Below are 21,628 nucleotides of genomic sequence, written 5' to 3'. Positions count from 1 at the left end.
CCCACACCCCTTTTTTTGTGTGTTAACGCTTGTGTTTTGCCGTGCTGGGTGCCCCACCGCCCTCAGACCAAGTGCGTGCAACTGAAACCAAGATGAGTAGTTTCAGGTGGAGGGAAATGCTAACGAGACTTTTTTTCTTCTTTCTTTTTTATTTTTATTTCGCCCCCCCCCCCCCCCGTTCTTCTTTCATCTTTTTTTCAGGCTCTGCTGGGGGCTGACATGTCTACGGAGAAGAAAAGGGAGGAGATAAAAATAATAAAGGCACTTTCAACAACCTTGAAAATTCAGATGAAACCCAGATTTCTATTGTGTGGCAGCTGAGCAAGCCACTATTGTACTTACTGGATGCAGCAGAACAAGACATACTAAAGACATGTCCTTTTGTTGTCAGTAAAGAGGAACTTCTTGCAAGAAGCACTGATACGATGTACGTGCATGGCCTCTGGCTAGCAGAACACTTCAGATTAGGGTCTCCTTAATCATGGGGGCAGTGCCCAAATTGGCACCCAAACACTAACGGGTGGGCAACCCTTCTGACCAGCAGTAATGGGCTGCCACACCTCTTCATCTCTCTGGCCTCGGGCATAGCTGGAACCCCTTCTTGTTGGCTGCAGCAAAGAAATAAAATTTTAAACAATTACTTTCTCTTCCCTTCTCACAGTAACCCCAGAGAGAGATTAACAGTGTGTTCCCTCATCATTGAAAAGGAAAAACATTGTGCTTTGTCTTTTCCCTCCTCAAGACGTAGAGAAGACGGTCCCACCATAGCACATGGTGCTACCCATGTAGGAAAACCAAGGCAAGAAGTGGCAACTGTCTGAGCCAAGACCCTTCTTCAAGTCACGCCAGCCACACTGAACCGCTTCCTCACTCCCTCTGGGTGGGTAACAAGTCATTTCAAACAGATGAGGAATATATCTCCACCTCAAAAGTATCACTTTTGATTTAACCCCATTTGTGTTAGAAAACTCCTCAAAAGATAAAATAATAATAATAATAAATAATTAAAAAACCAGTTCTTAGACACAGTGAAGAAGCTTCCTTTGAGACACTCAAGATGAAAAAAAATCTCAGCAAAGCACAAGAAGATAAAAATTCATGTTCCTAAGGTAAAAGAGGAGGCAAAAGAAAAGCATTCAAGCTCTTCCAAACACTGTAAAGCAACCAGGAAAAAAAAAAAGACAGGAGGAAGAGGAGAGTGGCACAAACATTTGAAAATAGTATAAACATGCGAAGTGACAGCAACAAACTAAAATAATCAAGGAACAGAGGAGGTGTTGCAAAAACGCAGATGGGTTGTTTGCAACATCTTCATTTCTCATAGCAGAAGAAATCACATAAAGAAGAAAAAAGAGAAAAAAAATAAACCAACCCACCATTGGACAAAGCCAAGTATTTTGTTCTTACTGCTTTCCATTAAGGGAATTCAATGTGTACATACAGCCAGAGGTTCCCAGGGCCCTGGCATCTCTCATTCCTGGTGGGCTGTGGCTCATGCCAAGACCGTGGTGGTCAAACATCCAAAGTTCTCATCGTCCTAGAAGAGCAGAGAAAACACAAAGCAGCATATGGAAGAGTTAATGCTGGCAATACTGCCGTTATCACTTACATTTCTAGAAAACAAGGCTACATAAAACAGCTATTGTAGCTTTGCCACGTTTCTCCAAAACCTTCGCAGTCTGACCCACAACAATGTCACGCAAAGCAGTGCCCGCTGCTTGGGGTACGGAAATACTCCCGTGCAGACATTGCTCTCCCCAAGGGATTTGTAACGTTTGAGCGAGAACTCTGTTCTTCCATTGCTACCACAACAGTCCCCGTGACTGTCACAGCTCAAAAAACCTCCAGCCAAATTCATCAATCTGCTACCATCAAGGCAGAGCAAGCTGTTTCTTTCCTCAGTCGTACGGTGGAATTAGCATGTTGGGAGAGCTGCCTGCAGAGCTTAGCGCTGGGCAAGAGACAGTATGAATACACAGGCCCCTGTCCCCAGGGCTCCAAAATCTCACATGGATCCCCAGGGTCACTGAGATCATTTTATATCAAACAAATACATCAGAAAGATTTGTATTTTTAAAATCACTGAAGAACGCACAGGTCATATGTTTGTCGTCACTGCAGACATCACTAAGGCATAAACAAGAAAGTGGCCGTAAGGGATTTGATGGAAAAGGGAAAGGGAGACCATTCGGTACACATGAAGATCAATAAAAGACTCAAGAATATTATTTGCATGCTCAGTTTTTTCCCTCCCCCATTAAATAGTTTTGGCTGAAACCACTGTCACGTGCAAAGGCTGGCAGAGCCCCAGGAGTATCGAGGGAACAATCCTGCACAGCATGTAGATGGGCTTCATCCTCTGCTTAAGTCAGCACGGCGCCAGAAGTCAACTGTGGACGATGGCATTTGGGTATTACTTTTGCCAAGTCATGAGTGACCTCATCCCAGCAAATCTCTCCTGCGTGATCTGTGAAAAGCCAGACACCTCCCCAACCCCACCCCACTCCCAGAAAACCACTCGTACTGACCTTTTCCCTTCCCACACACGGTCCCACATGCGCCAAGGCGGCTGAGTAAAGCCTGCACGAGGCTCAACCGAGACACAGCCCATGCTTTCTCCTGTATCAATATTTCAAAACCCTGGCCCAGAGCATTCAATATTTGAACAAAGCACTGTGCAGTTAAGGCAGGAAGAAAACAGCTCACGCTTTCACTAATGGGATTCCAGAGCAACAATGGCATTCCCGCCAGGCCGGGCTGCGGCTTGACAGGAGCTACGCTGGAGATGGTACAGCTCAGCTAAAAAAGCAGGAGGAGAGGTACCGGTGCAGGGAGAGACCCGATCCAAGTTACTTCAACAACCAATTTAATTGCACCAGGCAGCACCTCTGCGTTGCAACATGACAGCAGCCATTCGGGGTACAACTATATCATTAACGCCAGATCCTGGGGCATGGAAATTGGTGGCCAAGAGCGATGCTCTGGCCAAGAGCACCGCTACAGTCTTACTTTGGGGGGAAGTTGCTAGATAACCCCCTTTTTGGGTCTCACAGAAATCCTCAGTGCGCAGGCAGCACTTGGCAGGGGAAAGAGTCTGAAGAAACGTCTGTGCTTTGAGGGAGGAGTACAGAGAGGAATTCTCTCCCTTGTTCTGGAGGATGGTTTGTAGATTATGTATTACATCTCTGAATAGACATCAGGGAACTAGAAGTTGCATTTTAAATAAAATCAGCTGGGAAGAAGCATGCATCATTGAAGAACCGCTTGGGGAAACGTACTAATGACTGTAGTTAATTTAGGGGAGAAAAAAATCAAAGTGAATGGATAGTGTAATTTTACATATATTTGATAATGGTGGATTCTGAATGGATTTTAAGGAAGAGTTGGGTTTTTTCCCAAATCTCATCTTACATTCAAATTTCTGCTCGCACTTGCCCTCAAAGCTTGCTTCTGCCCAAGCACTAAAGGCAAGGGCCTAAAATACAAATCAAAGTTGCATTTCCTTCCTCAGAAAGAAATATCTCTACTTTTTGAACACTGATAGCATATTGAGCAGAGTCTAGGACTAATTAAGGCACATTTGATTACTGGAGACACGTTTGCAGTTCATAGAAGCCTTTGTAGAGAAAAGAGTCTGAGAGACAGAGCCTTCCTTACAGAATAGTGCCTCTCTCCTCAAGGGGACGGGAGAAATAATTCTGCTCTGAAAAGTTCTTCTGCTTTCATTGATTATGGTGCTAGAGGCTAACTTCCAATTGGTCTCAAATATTGAAGCACTGTTGCGATTTGGTTTTAAATAACTTACTTTTAAATAACTTAAATAACAAACAAACACAGAAGTATAAACACTCCAATTCTATGGAGGAAAAAAAGTGTATAAAACATGGTCCCCAAAATACATTTATGGGCATAAAAAGCCTCCATGTAATTTCTTAACTGAAGTCATCTGAAGACCAGTTTCCTACACTGGCTTTTACAATGTTACACCAGAAATTACTTTAGCTCAAGGAACGTCTCATTTCAAAACAAAGCCACCATCTCCCTCTTCCAAAATGCAGCAAAGACATTGCCCTACCAACACTCAAGCCCCATACGCTTTCCTGGCTTTCAGAAGTATATTGCACGTTTGAAACATTTTTAAACATTAAGGAGGATCTCACACACAGTCACTGTACATTTGAAGATCTGGTCCTCCATATCGTAATCTTTGATAAGAGGCTAAGCACATACATTTTTTTTTGAAGATATGCACTGCATTTATGGAAGATTTTGAACTCCCTGGATGCACATGCAGGGTATTAAACACTTAAGAAGTGGTCAGAATCAAAACGTCCTCTGGCTTATTTCTCAGGCAAATTTTCATGCTTCCATACTTAAAATGGTTGTGGCGTGCTTGGGCTCTGCATTTTAGGAAGTGCTAAAAATCAATTAGCTTTTTTACACCAGTTTGTAACATTCTATTGCTTTATAAACTTGATAGAAACGATGCACACAAAGACACATTAATGGAGCTTGAGCATCTATTTCACCCCCTAGAAGGAACATATTCAAAGCAAAAGCTACATCCTAAAATACCCTTTAATTTCACTTCTTTTTAACAAGCACCGTTTAAGGATGATTAAAAATACCCTCTAGGCTTCACAAGGCTACGAAGAAAGGAGACTCATTTAAAGAGGTACAATCTATTTTCTAGCCACACTAATCTTAATATTTTTCAGAAAAACTAAATACAAGGATTATTAGCAAAATTACCTGCTAGGGCAGTTTCTACTGGATACACATTTATATCTCATGAACTACTACTCTTATTATTCTGAAGCCTGATATTCATAATGTTCTATACAGATAGTATGAGTGCAATATAGTTTTTATATACATATATACACGCACACTCACACATACTATGAGACAGATATATATATATATAAATGCATGACTAACAGCTTGATGGATTTCCCTGCTTCTTGTTGTTTCATTGGGAAAGAACCACCATCATTACAGAACTTATTTTCTCCTCCTCCAAGCTGTCTTTTGGCAAGGTGATTGGCGGGTGGAATTTCCCACTGGAAACCATCAGTACAACGACACTACATCTGCAGAGGAACAGAGCCGTCCTGCTGCTCATCTGGCCAAAATACAATGTGCTGCTTTTGCAGATTTAAGGAAATAACAGAGTAACATGAGACTCTTCCTCAGATCTGCTGCTGAACTATAAGGAAGATCCCTTTTACGGTGCTTGATACTTGAACAGGGAAAAACCCTATACTGCACCCTTTTGAGTACATCCACCCAGGTTCGCAGTCCTGCTGTCTGCTTTCCTCGATAAGTAGTCTCCTTAGTTTCAATGGGAGCAGGATCAAATCCAAAGGTGTTAGTCTGTACTCAAAACCAGGCCTTAGATGGTGTTGCCTTGTGAGAGCCAAAACGAGATGCAAGTGCCATTCTCTTCTACCCAGCCTGACAATTCAGTAATGCTTCTGCAGTGGTGCAGATACATCATTGCTATTCAGTACAAAAACACCCACACTCATCTTTTATTCTTTATACTTAGACATCTATGCAAACCACATTTAAAACATTTATTTAAAGAACCACCCCTAATTCCCAAATAACATTAGCCATGTGCAAGAATACATCTCATTTTTCCAGTCCTTTGTTTGCTTCATGTTCAGACTAATTCCATATTTGTGGCTATTTAACTGTACTAGCAGGTTTCTCACTGGTAGATTTAAAGGATTAAATCTCCTCACTGGTCTCTTGTCACCAGCCCCACACTGCTCATGATACCAAACACAACACTGATAGATGAAGGCAGGAGTCCCTGCGACACAGCACTATGAAAACGTAATGACAAACAAGAAACTCCAGTTAGTGAAGCTCCTGTGGGTCTGGTTCAGGGTATTCATGTGCCCAGTGACTTCAGCGTCCTTCAGTAAGAGCCATGAACAGTTGCTCAAAGGCAGCAGTTTCCACAACCCTTCCCTCACACAGGATGGCTATCCTATGCACTCTGTACACAGTAATTTTGCAGCTCACCAGGAAAAGGGCTCCGTACACCTCCCGGTCATGGGCAATGCTTCTGAGACGTACTTTGTGACACTGTTCATGAACACCTTCCCGCCGCCAGTGAGATATCTCCTGCAAAACAAAGGTACCCCATGCATGCAAAAGCAACCTGGTGACCGCCGAGAGCTCTCTGAACACAGACTTCACATCTTAGTAATCTTGCTATCAGACAGGAAACTCACCCATGTCCTATTTTAAGCACACAATATTAACACCTTGAGCCTCCAGAACACCTTTCATCAGCAGATCTCGAGTATTCCTTCAAGCATCAGCTATCCAGGGAAGCTTTCCCTTTGGTTTCCTACACAAATCCCATTTCATACAGGTGTTAATTGATTAAATAGAAGGAAACAGCACAGACATTTCAAGTACAAGGATGGTCCAGAAGATCAGGGAAATGGGCACCTACTCAAAATGAGCTTTCAAACAGGGGGTTCGGTAGACCAGGTAGCTACAGAAAGATTTGGGACCTCGTTATCATCACAATCAGCTCAAGTGCTAAGAGAAAAGGCAGAACCCTGGTCTATACCTAGATAAACAAAAGACAGGGGCTGGCAACCAAAGGGGAACTCCTGCCTCAGAGTTGTGAAGGCAGACTGGCAGCCAAGAGGGAAACAGCTGGGAAGTCCAAAGATGGGGACAGGCCCTTCCACAGCCAAGCCTAATTAGCAAGGTATTAAGAAAGGTCTTTGCACGGTCTCTTTGCTTCCTAATCACATTTGGCTGACCTATAAGCAGTGACAGGAGAAATAGGAAATGTTTTTTCTACCCCCCTCTTTAGTTTCTTTTCCAGGAGCTTATCAAGTATCTAAATACAGAAAAAATTGTCAGTTTAACAAATTTGAGTTTGATGCCTGCAAGATCCTAAGTGTCCACACTTCGAGTGTCTCATTCCAGATATGTATGGAAATCCACAAGACCTTAAAATATTCAAATAAAAAATATCTCAGCTTTGTAAAGGTGAGATGCTTGCTGTCTACAAAGCCCCTTTCCCCCCTTCTCCTACCATTAATAGCAAGGTTGTCTGCCCTCCACCCACTACCTGGCAGAATCACGCTCTTCGGTGGTTCCCATTACATAAAAATCGAGCGATTGAGCACATTGTGTGTGGGAGTGAAGCAGAGTCTGTTTTAGCACCCAACTTTGAATATCAGGATAAGAAGTAGTGATTACCTGCATTCCCTCTCCTGCCTTCCCCCATGCCACGACCCGCAGGGGTGTGCTGCTGCAGAGCCGCATCCCCACACTTCCACCTTGGTGCCTGACAGCATCCCAGAGCAGCACCAAGGCTGTGAAACCCACCCCCATCCAAAATCATTCACACAGGGCTGGCTATGAAGCCTTCCTGACACAACCGTGCTGCCAGCAGTATCTGACAAAGCGCCTCACATCTTCAAGAGCTGAATAAACACTTTTGGATTGCAATGCAGGTACAGGCTCTTCAGATACAGGCTTTCCCTCTCAGCTCTGCTCCCCATTCCTCAGCTCTGTCATCTCTACTTCTCCCTCACCACCTGGGCTCAAGCCTCTTCTTTTCCACTGTCTTAATACCTTCCCCTTCTTTCCACCATCTCAAATATAATTTGAACCAGATTTGGCAACCCACCCAAGCTAAGGACCCAGATTAGGCAAGCTAAAGCCCAGATAGAATTAAATCTGGCTAGGGGCATCAAGGATAGTAAGAAAAACTTCTCTAAGTATGTCAGGGGTAAAGGCAAGACTAGGGGAGAGGTGGGCCCTCTCAGGAAGGAGACAGGAGACCTGGTCACCCAGGATATGGAGAAGGCTGAGGTGCTGAATGACTTTTTTGCCTCAGTCTTCACCACTAAGGGCTCCAACCTCACCACCCAAGTTGCAGGATGCAAAGGCAGGGTCTATCAGAATGAAGAACCACCCACTGTAGATCAGGTTCGGGACCATCTGAGGAACCTGAAGGTGCGTAAGTCCATGGGACTGGATGAAATCCATTCATGGGTCATGAGGGAGGTGGCAGATGAAGTCACCAAGACGCTTTCCATTATATTTGAAAAGTCGTGGCAGTCTGGTGAAGTTCCCGCTGATTGGAAAAGGTGAAACAGAACCCCCATTTTCAAAAAGGGAAAAAAGGATGACCCAGGGAACTACAGGCCGGTCAGTCTCACCTCTGTGCCTGGCAAGATCATGGAGCAGATCCTCCTGGAAACTCTACTAAGGGACATGGAAAATAAGGAGGTTATTGGTGACAGCCAACATGGCTTCACCAAAGGCAAATCATGCCTGACAAACTTGGTGGCCTTCTATGATGTTGCCACAGCATTGGTAGATAAGGGGAGAGCAACTGACATCATCTACCTGGACTTATCCAAAGGGTTCGACACTGTCCTGCACAACATCCTGGTCTCTAAATTGGAAAAGCATGGATTTGATAGATGGACCACTCAGTGGATAAGGAACTGGCTAGATGGACGCACTCAAAGGGTTGCAGTCAATGGCTCAATGTCCACATGGAAACCGGTGACGAGTGGCGTTCCTCAGGGGTCAGTACTGGGACCGATGCTGTTTAACATCTTTGTCGGTGACATGGACAGTGAGATCGAGTGCACCCTCAGCAAGTTTGCTGACGACACCAAGCTGTGTGGCACAGTCAACACGCTGGAGGGAAGGGATGCCATCCAGAGGGACCTTGACAGGCTTGAGAGGTGGGCCTGTACGAACCTCATGAAGTTCAACCAGGCCAAGTGCAAGGTCCTGCACCTGGGTCATGGCAATCCCAGGCACAAATACAGGTTGGGCAGAGAGCGGCTTGAGAGCAGCCCTGAGGAGAAGGACTTGGGGGTGCTGGTGGACAAGAAGCCCAACATGAGCCAGCAATGCGCGCTTGCAGCCCAGAAAGCCAACCACATCCTGGTCTGCATTAAAAGAAGTGTGGCCAGCAGATCAAGGGAGGTGCTTCTGCCCCTCTACTCTACTCTCGTGAGACCCCACCTGGAGTACTGCATCCAGCTCTGGAGTCCTCACCACAAGAAGGACCTGTTGGAGTGGGTCCAGGGGAGGGCCATGAAGATGATCAGAGGGCTGGAGCACCTATGCTATGAGGACAGGCTGAGAGAGTTGGGGTTGTTCAGCCTGGAGAAGAGAAGGCTCTGAGGAGACCTTATAGCAGCCTTCCAGTACCTAAAGGGGGCCTACAGGAAGGATGGGGAGGGACTCTTTATCAGGCAGTGTATTGACAGGACATGGGGTAACGGCCTCAAGTTGAGAGAGAGTAGATTTAGATTGGATATCAGGAAGAAATTCTTTACTGGGAGGGTGGTGAGGCACTGGAACAGGTTGCCCAGGGAAGCTGTGGATGCCCCATCCCTGGAAGTGTTCAAGGCCAGGCTGGATGGGGCTTTGAGCAGCCTGGTCTAGTGGGAGGTGTCCCTGCCCATGGCAGGGGGGTTGGAACTAGATGATCTTTAAGGTCCCTTCCAACCCGAACCATTCTGTGATTCTGTGATAATTTCACTTATTGCTTCCCTCCTTTCCTTCACTTGTCCTTGTCATTCTTTTCTCTTTTTCCCTTATTCTGACCTCCCCAACTTTACATCCTGGAAATCCCTCACCCAGAGGCAGAATTTGCTGAACATTCTCCCCAGCTGTAATTTTTCCTCTCGTTTCTCTGTTTCACCCCATCTCTCATTCACTTCCCCATACCCCAATTTTCCATCACCAAAACACTGTCTCAGTAGCGCGCTCTCAGCATTGCAACCCAGACTAGACACCAATCCTCAGGCCGACCTTCACCCATCCCACCCCCCACCATCTCTGCCTCACAGGTCCCTCAGCCATGCTGACAAGGCAGGCATAAAGCGGAGGCTGCTGGGGCTGCCTCAGGGACCTGGGGAGGAACAGAGGCAGCAGCAAGAAGACACAGTGTAAGTTCTGCAAAAAAAGAAAAAAGCAAGCAAAACTGCCCACTGCTTTGGGGACTTCTAAAGATTAGGGAATATCCTTACAGCTTCTACAAATTGACATTATGTCTGGAAAGTACAGCACAGATAGGCAGAAGCAGGGCAAGGGAAGGGTCTTCAGAGTTTCATGACACTGAGTGGTTCAGATCTCCATCAACTGAAGAGCTGTGAAAGCACAAGATCAAACCTTTAGAGTCAGCAGATTAGAGTTACCTGTACCACGCGCTTCTGGTCTCACTATTAGCTGAACTGCTTCAGATTTTTCTCTTTTACCAGCAGATGCAGACAAGTTCCAGACCTAGGCTTAAAAATATTAGTTCGATATACCAGTAAAAATCTTTTTGCAAGGCCAGGCTAGCTATGATCTCTCCTGGTAAAAGCAAGTGCTATACCATAGAATGCCAACAGAAGTAGCTTTGGGTAAGAGACTGAGAGAAGACCTGTACTAACTTTATAGTTAGATCTACTTTTCAGGCAAAGCCATAAAGATATAAAGAGGCTAACTTACTCCAGAAAAGATACATAAGAATCTTATGGCAAAATTCAAAAGCAGACCCCAAGAATCACTTTTTAAATTCTAGTTTAACCTCTCTTCTGGACTCTCGTCTTTTGGCACACTTCATCCTTGCTCCATTCCTCTAGTTCTGCAGAAGGCCTTTTCTCATTTTGAACTAGATTGATCTATTTATCAGCCATGCCTTAAAGCATGGTCCTTAAAAAAAAAAAATCTAAGATTTCCATAGCACAAGTTACATAACTAAAAAAAAAAAAAAAACCATAATTCTTGCTATGGTGATAAATTATTTCCAAAACAGATTTCTTTTGTACTTATATAAACTGTTCCATAGCACTTGCGATTAGCTATGGTTCAACACCACTGTTTGTCCAAATGATGCAGCTCCATCATTTAACTCTCACTTTGGGGATGTGTTTCCTTTCCTGTTGTAGAGACTGGAGAATTCTTGCGGTACCACCTGGAGTATGCTGGTCCTATCCAGACCAGACCAGTCTCTTTTGCCACAGAAAATATGCTTAACCCTAGAAAAGACCACCATATGGTGACGCGACTTCTTCTCAACTGAAATCTCTGCGGTACGTGGGCAGTGTTACAACCCCACTGAATAAGAGTTCACAGGGGCAGAAGTGAAGCATTTCATCTTGGAAGTACCTACAACCCTCCCAACAGTCAGGAAACTCACTTCCCCACCACCACCACCTTTTTTTTTTTTTTTGGATGCCCTCTAGACCTCCAGAGTGGTGGATACATAGGATTGCTATGTGCCAGGTAACAATTGCTTCAAATGACTGGATTCAAAAGCTGCTCACTTTCACCCCTAAAGGCCATTCACTGTTTTGTTTTCCTTGTTCCATTTACACAAGGAGGTAAGGCGACATTTCCCGTATTCTCAGCCAATGCCTACATCAGAACAGCATTTTTCCAGCTCAAATGTGCCATCTGGGCCATTTCCCAGCTATAACAGGCATCGCCTATCCCAGGAGCAAGCTCCACAACAGCAGGAAGAGATAAGGGAGCACACTTCAGCCCTCCGGAAAATCCTGCCCAAGAGGACCATGGGGAGCCTGATAGATTGTCCTTCATTAAGATGCAGATGAACACAAATCACTCCACACTGGGGACTATGTTCCTCTGATCTAAAATGTGACCCCTGAGCCTCCCTTTTAGCCCTTTTGGCCTTTCCTCCAATTTCCTTCCGTCTTTTCATTTCCTACCCTCCCACAGGGCAGCTCCTTGCAAGAGAGCTGTTAGTACCAGAAGTCATACACACACCCCTGCACCAACACTTCTGACTAGCTGCCACGGCACAAGCAGCTCTCTCATGATGCAAAGTATCTGAATTCCCTGGAAATGGTAGGCATGATGAATACCTGGGGCAGGTTCTGGGTAGGACTGTGGGATTCTACATGTCCAAAATTTGATCTGAAAAGGTATCTTCATTTCTTTAAACATTTCACATTGCTTTTTGTAAAAAAGAGGTGTTCAGGGACTGCATCTAAGAAAGGAAAGGATGCCTAGGTGATTTGTTGCCAGGACCGTTTTGGCGAATGGACTGAATGGCTCAGGAAATCAGCGTGGTCACCAGCCAAAATGCAGATAAGGAGTAAAGGTAGTTGAAGGGGTTTATGTTTGACAGGTGTGTGAAGATCATCCATCCCTCGTTTGGAGAAGGATCCACGTATTGCAAAATATTCTAAGAATGTTTGATGTGCAGATCTTTTTAGGAGCAAGGTTACCAGAAAGAAGATGGATCTGCCGCCTTGGCCACCATCACAAGTAAGGGTTCAGTGTGCTCAGCATCCTAGAGACGCAGAAGGCTTGTCTCTGAGATTTCCCAATCAAATTGGGAAAACTGTCAACAGTGCAAATGCAGTCCTGACACACAGGGACGGAAGCTGCTCTAGCTCAGTCTGGCATCCACGCTGCTTCCCAGTCCCAGCCAGCAGGACTGGGAGGGAGTCCCAGTGTAACAATAGCTGTGGTGGCACAATCGGTCCTCCAACTGCGGTTGCACAGTGCTGGGGATGCACGAATGCAAGCACAGGATCACCCTCTCCAAACAGTAAGAGATGAAATTGATTTTCAGACACAGATGTTTTGCAGAGAGAGCAAAAGGAACAAAGCAGATGTCAGGCGGTCTGCAGTACAGCCCTCCCCTTGTGGGCACCCCTTTGGAGCAATAATTCCTTCAAGGGGAGGAAGGGGAGAAAAATAACCACCCAGCAGTGTGCTAATCTTCACAGACAGAGCAGCTTTAATGCTCTCTAATCCTCCAGAGGGAGGAAACAGCATTTCCTTTGTGCCAAGCATATCAAAATGGTTGAAGGTGGGAATCTCCGCTGATATTAACTTTATTAAGGGAGGGGTATTTCCACAAGCCCCGAGAAGGCTTGGTCAAGAGCCAGCTGGAGACACATTACTATGTAAGCATCTACTTGCAATGACAGAAAATAGCAGGCAGTTGGGAACTCCTGAAAGAATATATAGGCATCAAACATGCACACAAACTAGAGATTACATATCACAACCACACACATCAATTATACATCTATCAAACAATAGCGTAGCAGCAGCAACATGAGCAGCTAATAATTGCCTTTTATTCTTTTTAAATTTGCCTCCTGTGTTATTTTGCTGCAGCTATACAATTAACTTGTATTCTGAAGGCACAAGCAGTGCCCCTGGGTTGTTGTTATAAGAATGCCAAACCTTCCTGAGCCACTTCCTCAACAGAGAATGATTTTTCCGTGTAAACTGGATGCAGAAGTGAAAGAAAGGAGATAAGCATTCTCAGTAAAATTCTGAGTAATACGAGCCTGCATTTAATTAAACCTTCCTTTAAGTAACAGTAGTATTCAAATTCTACTCATAGACACTTTCTTGCATCTAAATATCAAACAACTGTCACTTCACATGAATAAAAAGTCAGTTTCTAAACATCTTTAGGTAATGTGCAGGAAAAAGCTTGAATTCACATTGGTATGTCAGTACATCTCATGTAGCCTTGCCTAAAACACCTTAAAAATAGCAGCTTGCACTATAAGCCACTGCCTGGACGAATGTTAAGGCAGTAGAAATCAGCATAGACCTAAGTTATTTTTTAGGATCAGATACTTTCATTATTTATATTTGATCCTAAAGAATTTCTGAAGTGCTTAAAACAGTTGCACACATTGCCTCCTCCTTGCGCAAACTGGGAAGTTGAAACTCTGAATCGACGATCTGAAATACAAAGCTCTAGTATTGTAACAGAAGCAGAAAATACCAATGCATTCATCTCCTCTTCCTGGAGAACAGTTCAATTATAATCACATCCCCAGGCAGATTTTGCACTGAATCACTGTGACATCTGCTAGGGAAATGAACACAAATCTATATCTGCATGCAGCAAATATATTGGCAAGGTTGCAATGCGGGGAAGGGAAATTAAGTGTCACTTTTCACACAAACTAGAAAATGACAGCTTGTCACATCCATGAGTAAATACTGGCAGAAGTGAGAGAAGGCAAGATGCTTCTTCACCTTTTCCCCGACCATAGTGTTACAAAGATACACATTAAGGACAAAACTGTGGATTCTTATCCCCTGCCTACAGTAACAGCATCTGGACACGTATCACACCCTGGCAACCCTAACAATAATGGATCATATCCGCCACACACACCTTAGCAGAGCTCCGCTGAGTTCAAGGAAGCTGTGCCCCTTCCCTAGCTGAAGAGCCAGTCTGACATGCCTGAGATGGGGGAACAGAGGCCAGAAAAGCCCCAAAAGGGCGAGGGTGCAGAGTAACCTCCTTCAGGTCACTTATGGAGAGGAAGGATTGCCTATAACCTTGTCAGCAGCAGGGACAATGTTACAATACAGAAGCAATGGGTTTAGTCATGACTTGCCTACATACAAAAATCATGATATAATGTGGTACAACCTTCTCTGTACAGACAAAAACACTGAGAAGAAGGGCAAAGTTGGCTCAAATTCCCCTGCGTTTCCCCAAGGACATGAGTATGCCCATGGACAATCACTGTAGAGACACTCACAGGCTATAGCTTGCCTACCTGTCTGAGCCCGTGGGCATGAAGGTGAAGACCTTTCCCACCTTCTTTCAGTCCAACATGCAAGGTTTCACCAGTCGCATCACATGGCACAGCAAAACGTTGGCTCCCAGCTTCAGGATGAAGGAAGGCCCATGGTATGAAGCTCCTGATAGAAAATCACCTTCTGGGAAGAGGTCCTTTGGCTCCAAAACCTACCCCAGCTGCACTGTAAAATTGTGGCGTCTCCTCCACCCCAGTCACACACAAGGCTGGAAGTGAAGGTAACACAGCAGAAGATGCCTGATACTCAAATACTTAAGTCTCATGCAGGATGTACAAAATGGATCTGACCTTATGCCCACATGGGAAACGGCAACATCTTTCTAATCTCCTTTTAAGCTAATGATACCATTTACACAGGTTTATAATAACTGCAGCTGTTTTGGGAGGAAACAGGCTCTCTACCAAAAATACATAAGTGGGTACAAACATGCTGCATATTACACCTTCATCTATAAGAAATACATCACATTCATACTTACCAGTGTTTCTGTGCTGGGACAGAACAGCACCCTTTTATTGATTTTGGCTTGCTTTCAGGTGCACCTTCCCCACACCCAAAAGCCACTGTTCAAGACATTGTATATTCTGTGATTCATATGGTGAGATTAACATGACTGTACGAAGATTATTATTTCAGTTCCTTTTTAAGGAGATGTACAACCTTCCACCCACTCTTCTTTGTGCTTTTACAGTGAGAATTTGTTCCTAATTGGTATCCAAGTGTGCAGAGTCAGATCAATTCCTCTTCAAAAAAAAAAAAAGTGCTGCTTTTTATCCTGATGAAAACAGATACTACAGACTTCACTTACAGGATCTGATTTTTAAAATTACTATAATCAGGCTTTGATGGAACCACTCTGATAACAGATGTGTGGCTAATGTGTTTCGTAATTGACTACAGACAAAGTAAATAAACGGCTTAAAAATAAGCAAAACTTTAGGAACTTGGACTGGTGATAAATGCCAAATTCAGAGCTCAGAAATCTCCTCTGCAATGTTACTAGTCCATATCCTCCTACTTCTCCACAATCCTAATCTTTAAAGCTTGAGATAAATGCATATGAAGAAAACTTTGACATTTGGACTCCTGACCTGAATTTGTTTTCTCATGCAAGAGATAAACTTTAAGCTTTCAGGAGTTATATATTTACAGTCTGAATTCACAACAAAGAACATCGATTCTTCTATTCAGTAGAAAAATAGAAACACTTTCTCTAAGAAAGTTGTGTTATTTTTGAAAAAAGTAGAAAAGGAACAGTAGGCGGGTTTTTTTAAGCTATCTAAAGAAAGGTTATTCTTAGAACTGCAAGAATTCTTTACATTGGAATAATTTTGTAAGTGCACTGAAATACTTTTCTACTAAATCATGGTTTTCTGCAAGGCATGTTAAATTGATATTTTCACAAATCCACACAGTCTAACTGGAGGGCTCTTTGTTGGAGCCATCCCATTGCCTGTTTCAAAACAGAGGTGGAGAACAAGTGCATGATCTGCCAGATACCTCCTCCTGTGCTTGCCACAACCTCACCAAGAGCCAGCCTGTTGCTTGCCACCCCTGCCTCAAGCACTGAAATGGAAGACTGCAATATGAGCACGCATAGAGACGGCAAAGAAACACCTGTATAACCTGAAGGGGAAACATAAATGCAGAGAAAGAAACAAAATTTGAGTTTTAAAACCACTCTTCCTTCCAAAAGATGTATTAAAAGGGTCTCATAGCTGTTTTACACATAAACTGACAAGCAATGAAAAGTCAGTTGGCAGTTCAAAAGACACTGATTGCTTTTATCTGCCACACAGTTTGCTTTCGAGTCTGCAGTTCTGTGTGGTTTCCCAGACGAGCAGATCTCTCTTCTACGTGTTTCTAACACACCTACTGAATTAGATTCCTATCTGCAAATAGTAACAAGCATTGCATTCTTGTCTGCAGTATCCAGAATACATTTTATGTGCATTATACCTGGGACACCTTTAAGAACTACAAGCACTGAAGAGGGACACACAAGAAATGCAGTGGAGCTTCATGAAATATTTATGTTAAAATGCAGAAAGTCCAGCAGTTTTTAAATCAAGAAATCCTAAATAGGTTTCTCCCATCAACTCCAGGTAACAAGGTACCTTTCGCACCTATTCCTCTACAAGAACTGCAGGTTGGGGAATAGAATTCTGCAGCTTCTGCACAACGTAGCCAAATATCCTCCTCCAGTCAAATCCTCTTCCTTCTTAAAAAGTGTCTTAAAATAGATTTACAGTACAGCCTCATTTTAGGGGTCTTACTACCTTATTTGTGCCATTGTTTCAAGCTCTGTAACTCAGAGGACTGGGAACTAAGATTGCACCTCTGGTAACGAGAACTGAGTTTGTATTACAACAGCCTGAGCCAGGACTCCAAGAAAAAAAAAAGGAAAACGATGAAAGTGTGCTGCGTATTGGGAAGACGGCATAGAGTAGAGCTAAGGTTGCACATGAAATCTTATTTCCATATTGCTTGCTTATTTTCTGCTCTAATGGCGTCCCCAAAGTGGGTTTTTGTATTTCTTGTACTGCATTTGTTCCCTACTTTAAGGCCAGCTGAACAACTATTTTATTTTTTTTTAAAGGACCCAAGGAACTCAGGGCAAGACAATCAAAGCTTTCTTGAGAGCTGAAGCCAAGTCTTGCCAAGTGAGCAAGCCTCACTATTTATGCTAAGAGTTTGAGCCTCATGTTACTGTATGGCATGTTACACCAAGAGCCTTCAACTAGCTAGAGATGCTTGGGAAAACAAGAAGAGGTAGTCATCTCTGACTGCCTGCAGCTCTCAGCCCAGTCTGACACCCAGGCTACACTCCTACCCAAGGGCACAGAGAACCACGGAGCTGAAAACAAACAAACACAGAGAAGAAACTCCAGCTTCAAGGAAAACCAGAGCCTACCTCCCTCTGGTCCTTTTCTGATGTCCTTAACAGACTGAGAGAGTGGCCAAAATACCTTCAGAGCTGCTTAACCCAGGATTTTCTCCCTTGTCCATGTCCTTGCAGGGCAGCACAGTTGGCAGCCGTTTAGCCCTAGCTAGTCTCAGTATACAAGCTTAGCAATACACATCTGCTAGTGAGCCTGGCCCATCACTCTTTACTACTTAATCCTCTCCTGCCTCAAGAAACAAGAGCTGCTATTTAAACTTCTCCAAACAGATTTTTTGTGTAGAAGACACTACCATCCATTTGCTAGCCAGCTTTAAGATAGTTAGGCAAGAGTTACATGGCCAGATAACTCTTCAGAACAAAGCAAACTGCTTAGAACACAGCTGGCAGTAGCACTTACATTGTCTTACACTGCTGTTGACTTTTGTCTGTGTTCATTTTATAGTAAGGATCCTCACCTGAAGCAATTCTCCAGGTAATAATTAGCTCTATCCATGCTTCTCTGGTGGTTACAAGATCCCACAACTTGTTTTTTGGAACCAAAGCAGAAGCCCACCAGCTTGTGTACTTTTTCTCATACATGCCATAGCCAATAATTCAAGCAAGCTTCTCGTCTGTTTTGCCAAACAGCTGAAGCTCATCCTCAAATCTCTCACTTCTTCTCTTCAGCTGGGCTGCTCTTCCTCTTACCCCTACTTTCTGAAGGGAACATGATCCAAAATTGGGAAATAGGTACTGGTCCTGGCTCTACAGAGAACAGGTGCTTTCTTTGCACAAATGTCTGCAAGCACCACTTGGCTGAAAGAAATTAGAACATAAGCTCACAATGAATGAGGTTTCATTCAACCAGGCTGCATTACATGTAGGCTCACAGACCAATTAATGCAATTTAGGACCTTTAGTAGCCTAAGAGCTTGCTGAGATAGGAACAAATGGCTGAAGGGAAGAGGTTGGATGACATACTCCGCATAGGTGTATGTGAAGAGTGACATGAAACTGTTTGAACTCACTAGTCAGCGTAACAAGGAGACAGAGAAGGCTGTTACTGTTCATAAAAGAAAAATAATCTGAATTGACAACATTTTTGTTAGTGCTTAATAGAAAAAGGAGAAATTAAAAGAAAAAAAAAAAAAAAGAGGTGTTGAATATGGGTATAATAAGCAACAATTAACCCCATGTTGGTTGTAGAGCAATTTCCTCCAGCACATCCTCCTTGCAAATGAGGCACAGCAGGAACTGGGACCAATGGAGGCAGCAATGCTTTTGCCAGAGCATTTATCAGTAGAGCTTCTCTTCTATAAATGATAAATAAGAACAGGGGTGACTACATCCTGGTAGCTTCATCCCAAATTTGGGTTCTGCTATTCTAAGTAACACATAAACATACAGGAAGTCAAACCTGCCCCCAAACATTTGCAGTCTGAAGGCAATAAAACTAGAGAAGGAAGAAACGTTTATCACATACGGATGGCAAATGCTAGTCACAGTTATCACTGAATGGAGAAAGAAGGCAGGCAAGTCAAGTTACTGAAAAGAAGGAGATTTGAAAGAAGGATGTTATGGGAAAGGGGGAAAAAGGCTGCATAAGAGATGACTTGCTTATAGGCTCCATTTCCTGTTTCAGAAATCAGCCTGAGCCAAGCAGGCACAGAGATCTGCCCCGTGCAATCTGCAGGCTGCAACCACACACCCTTGGGCAACATGTGACTCTGCAGAGGACCCTCCCAAAAGGTGCAGCACTGCTTCCCTTCCCAACCGTGCACAGCTGGTGCTCATCAGCATCCACACCCTGCATGGACCTGATCGCTCAGAGCTTCTGTCAGTTAATAAAATATCTATCTCACAATTGTCTGTGAGAGGAGGAGACCCATGCAGTGACCCAGGCTGCCAAAGCAGCTCTCTGTATAAACATTTGCTCCTCTTACCATTTATTGGCCTTTGCATTTTCCAGTGAAATCCTTCAAGTGCCAAGAAATCCCAAATGGCAACTTGAGGTTATTGGGATGAGTATACTCCATAATACAGCCACATGGCAGTACCCACGGAGACCCTTCTGTCTCTTCCCCTGCCTGCACAGCTATGCTCCTTTTAATGAAAGCTAGGACTTCAAGAGAGAGGAGGGGAAATGATGCCCAAATTAGCTTATCCCAACATTCAGTCATCTGGGGGCCAGCATGCGGATCCGAGTCCCACAGTTTAGCTACAACCTGAGAAAGCTGTGTCACAGGAATGAAGGAGGTTTGAATAATGCATGCGCTTTTTTTATGCTAGGAGCATCTTTCAGAACTTTGCTGGCGCACTAAGCTTAAGAAAATATTTGACATCTTCAAGCATTTTTCTTCTAGGTCATGGAAAAATGCTTTCTAAATGCTTATTAAATTCCTTCGGGTTCATATACGAAGTGGTTGATTCTGGGGTTTTGCTTTCTCCCACAATAATGAGCAAATGGTCATCCATTCTGTTACATCCCCTACTGATTTTGTGATTCCTGTTGTAATCACAATCTGCCTGTCTCTCCCCAGACTTCAGCCTCAGAGCAAGGAGAACTTTACTAAGGGTGTGAATTATGGGACAGTTGGACTATCGCTGTTTGGTGCTGTGTTACAAATATTGCTGATCTGTGAACACACTCAAATTATTCCGTAATTTTTTTTTTTGCCTTATGCCTCTGTAATGGGTATATCCATGTGAGGAGGTCAACAACTAGGTAAGTCACAGATTCCCACAACAATTACTGTCCTCCCCTCTCCTGCCCCCAAGCAAACCATAATAGTGCCCACTCACAACTTATCAAACATCTCTTACCATCATCACTTGGGCTTTATCTGTTTCTCTTCAGCCTCATCGGCAGTGTTTCAATGTTGATATTCACATTTCTGATGCTATATCAGTTTGTACCCCACTGGCTAACTCATTGCTAACACGTCCTGTTTGCTTTAGGGGAGATGAGTCCATATAGCTTCAGCTGCAGCATTATCCGCTTCTCCTTCCTTCTTGAAGCTCACTATCCTCTAGTCCAACTTATACTCACTGCTGCCACTAGCAAATAATACAACCCACAGGTGTTCCTGTATTCTTTCAAATGCTGCATTGTCTTGGCTCACAATGTTCGCCAATCTCTGCATCTTTGTTTTTCTTGAGAATCCAGTTTTGAGCTCTGGCATGCCTTTCTCTGTTAGATCTCCTTACTTGTAGTCTGTAGTTTTCATTTTCTAGTAACTCCACAGTATTGGACAGTTGTTCAGCCTTCATAAATTTCATAAACTGGTCTGGGTGTTTTCTGCTTTGCAAATCACAATTGATCAATATAACTGGTCAGTTTTGTGTTCTCTAGTAATCTTTCTCAGAGTTTTTTGTCTCAGATCCCAGTCAGCATATGGCAATTCATCAGGGACTATATTAACTCCCCTGATGGAAAAAGCTGGTTCCTCAGTTTCCGTTTTCATTCTGTATTCCTGTATTAAAAACAAAACCACCACCCCCCTTATCTTTATTTGGTAATGTCCTGGAGGTTGATGCATGCCTCAATAGCGGAGAGACATTGACTGATTCAGAATGCAAAAAAACCCCATCTCATGACTGTCTTCATTTTTGCTGGTACCCACTGTCTGCATAAAAGGCTTTTTCAGTTGGCCTCTGCTTTTCCAGAGAACGTCAGCTGTGATGGCATTTTTAGCTGTGACATTTTCCCCACTCAGAATATTTTCTTAGTCCATTATACTCCATGTACCATCTGCCGTACAACAGTCATACACTGCCAAGAAGCCTGGCCACAGTCTGCTTTATTCAGTGGACAAGCCCTAATTGCTTAGCCTGGCACAACGTGAACCACCGCATAGCTCGGCATCCAATTCCAACTGCTTGTGCCACACTCTCTCAGGGGTACAACGCACCAGCACAGTCTCAGAGGCAGCTGTGACCACCGATTAGTTACAACACAGAACAGGCATGCTTCCATTCAACTTCTATGCAGAGAGGAGGGAGCAACCACTCTGTAGGCCTTCGGATGCCTTTTGTTCCCAGTTTCATGCTGGGAACGTGGCAGAAAGGAAGAGGAACGTGATGCTGGGAGCCAAGCAAAGCACTGCACACCCAGGATACAAATTGTCCAAG

General features: G+C 43.9%; 1 long non-coding RNA gene across 1 annotated transcript; it reads right to left on the bottom strand.

Moving 5' to 3' along the window:
- Window positions 1–209: 209 nt before the first annotated feature.
- On the bottom strand, window positions 210–20,664 carry LOC134510626 (uncharacterized). The gene is made up of 3 exons (XR_010069677.1): window positions 20,321–20,664; window positions 1,377–1,537; window positions 210–608 (listed from the first exon to the last, which is right to left on the bottom strand). It is a non-coding gene; the product is annotated as an uncharacterized LOC134510626 (long non-coding RNA).
- Between the last annotated feature and the right edge of the window lie 964 nt (window positions 20,665–21,628).

The sequence above is a fragment of the Chroicocephalus ridibundus genome, chromosome 2, assembly GCF_963924245.1.
Source record: "Chroicocephalus ridibundus chromosome 2, bChrRid1.1, whole genome shotgun sequence".
NCBI classification, from domain to species: Eukaryota; Metazoa; Chordata; class Aves; order Charadriiformes; family Laridae; genus Chroicocephalus; species Chroicocephalus ridibundus.
This window is presented reverse-complemented; position numbering and strand designations above follow the sequence as displayed.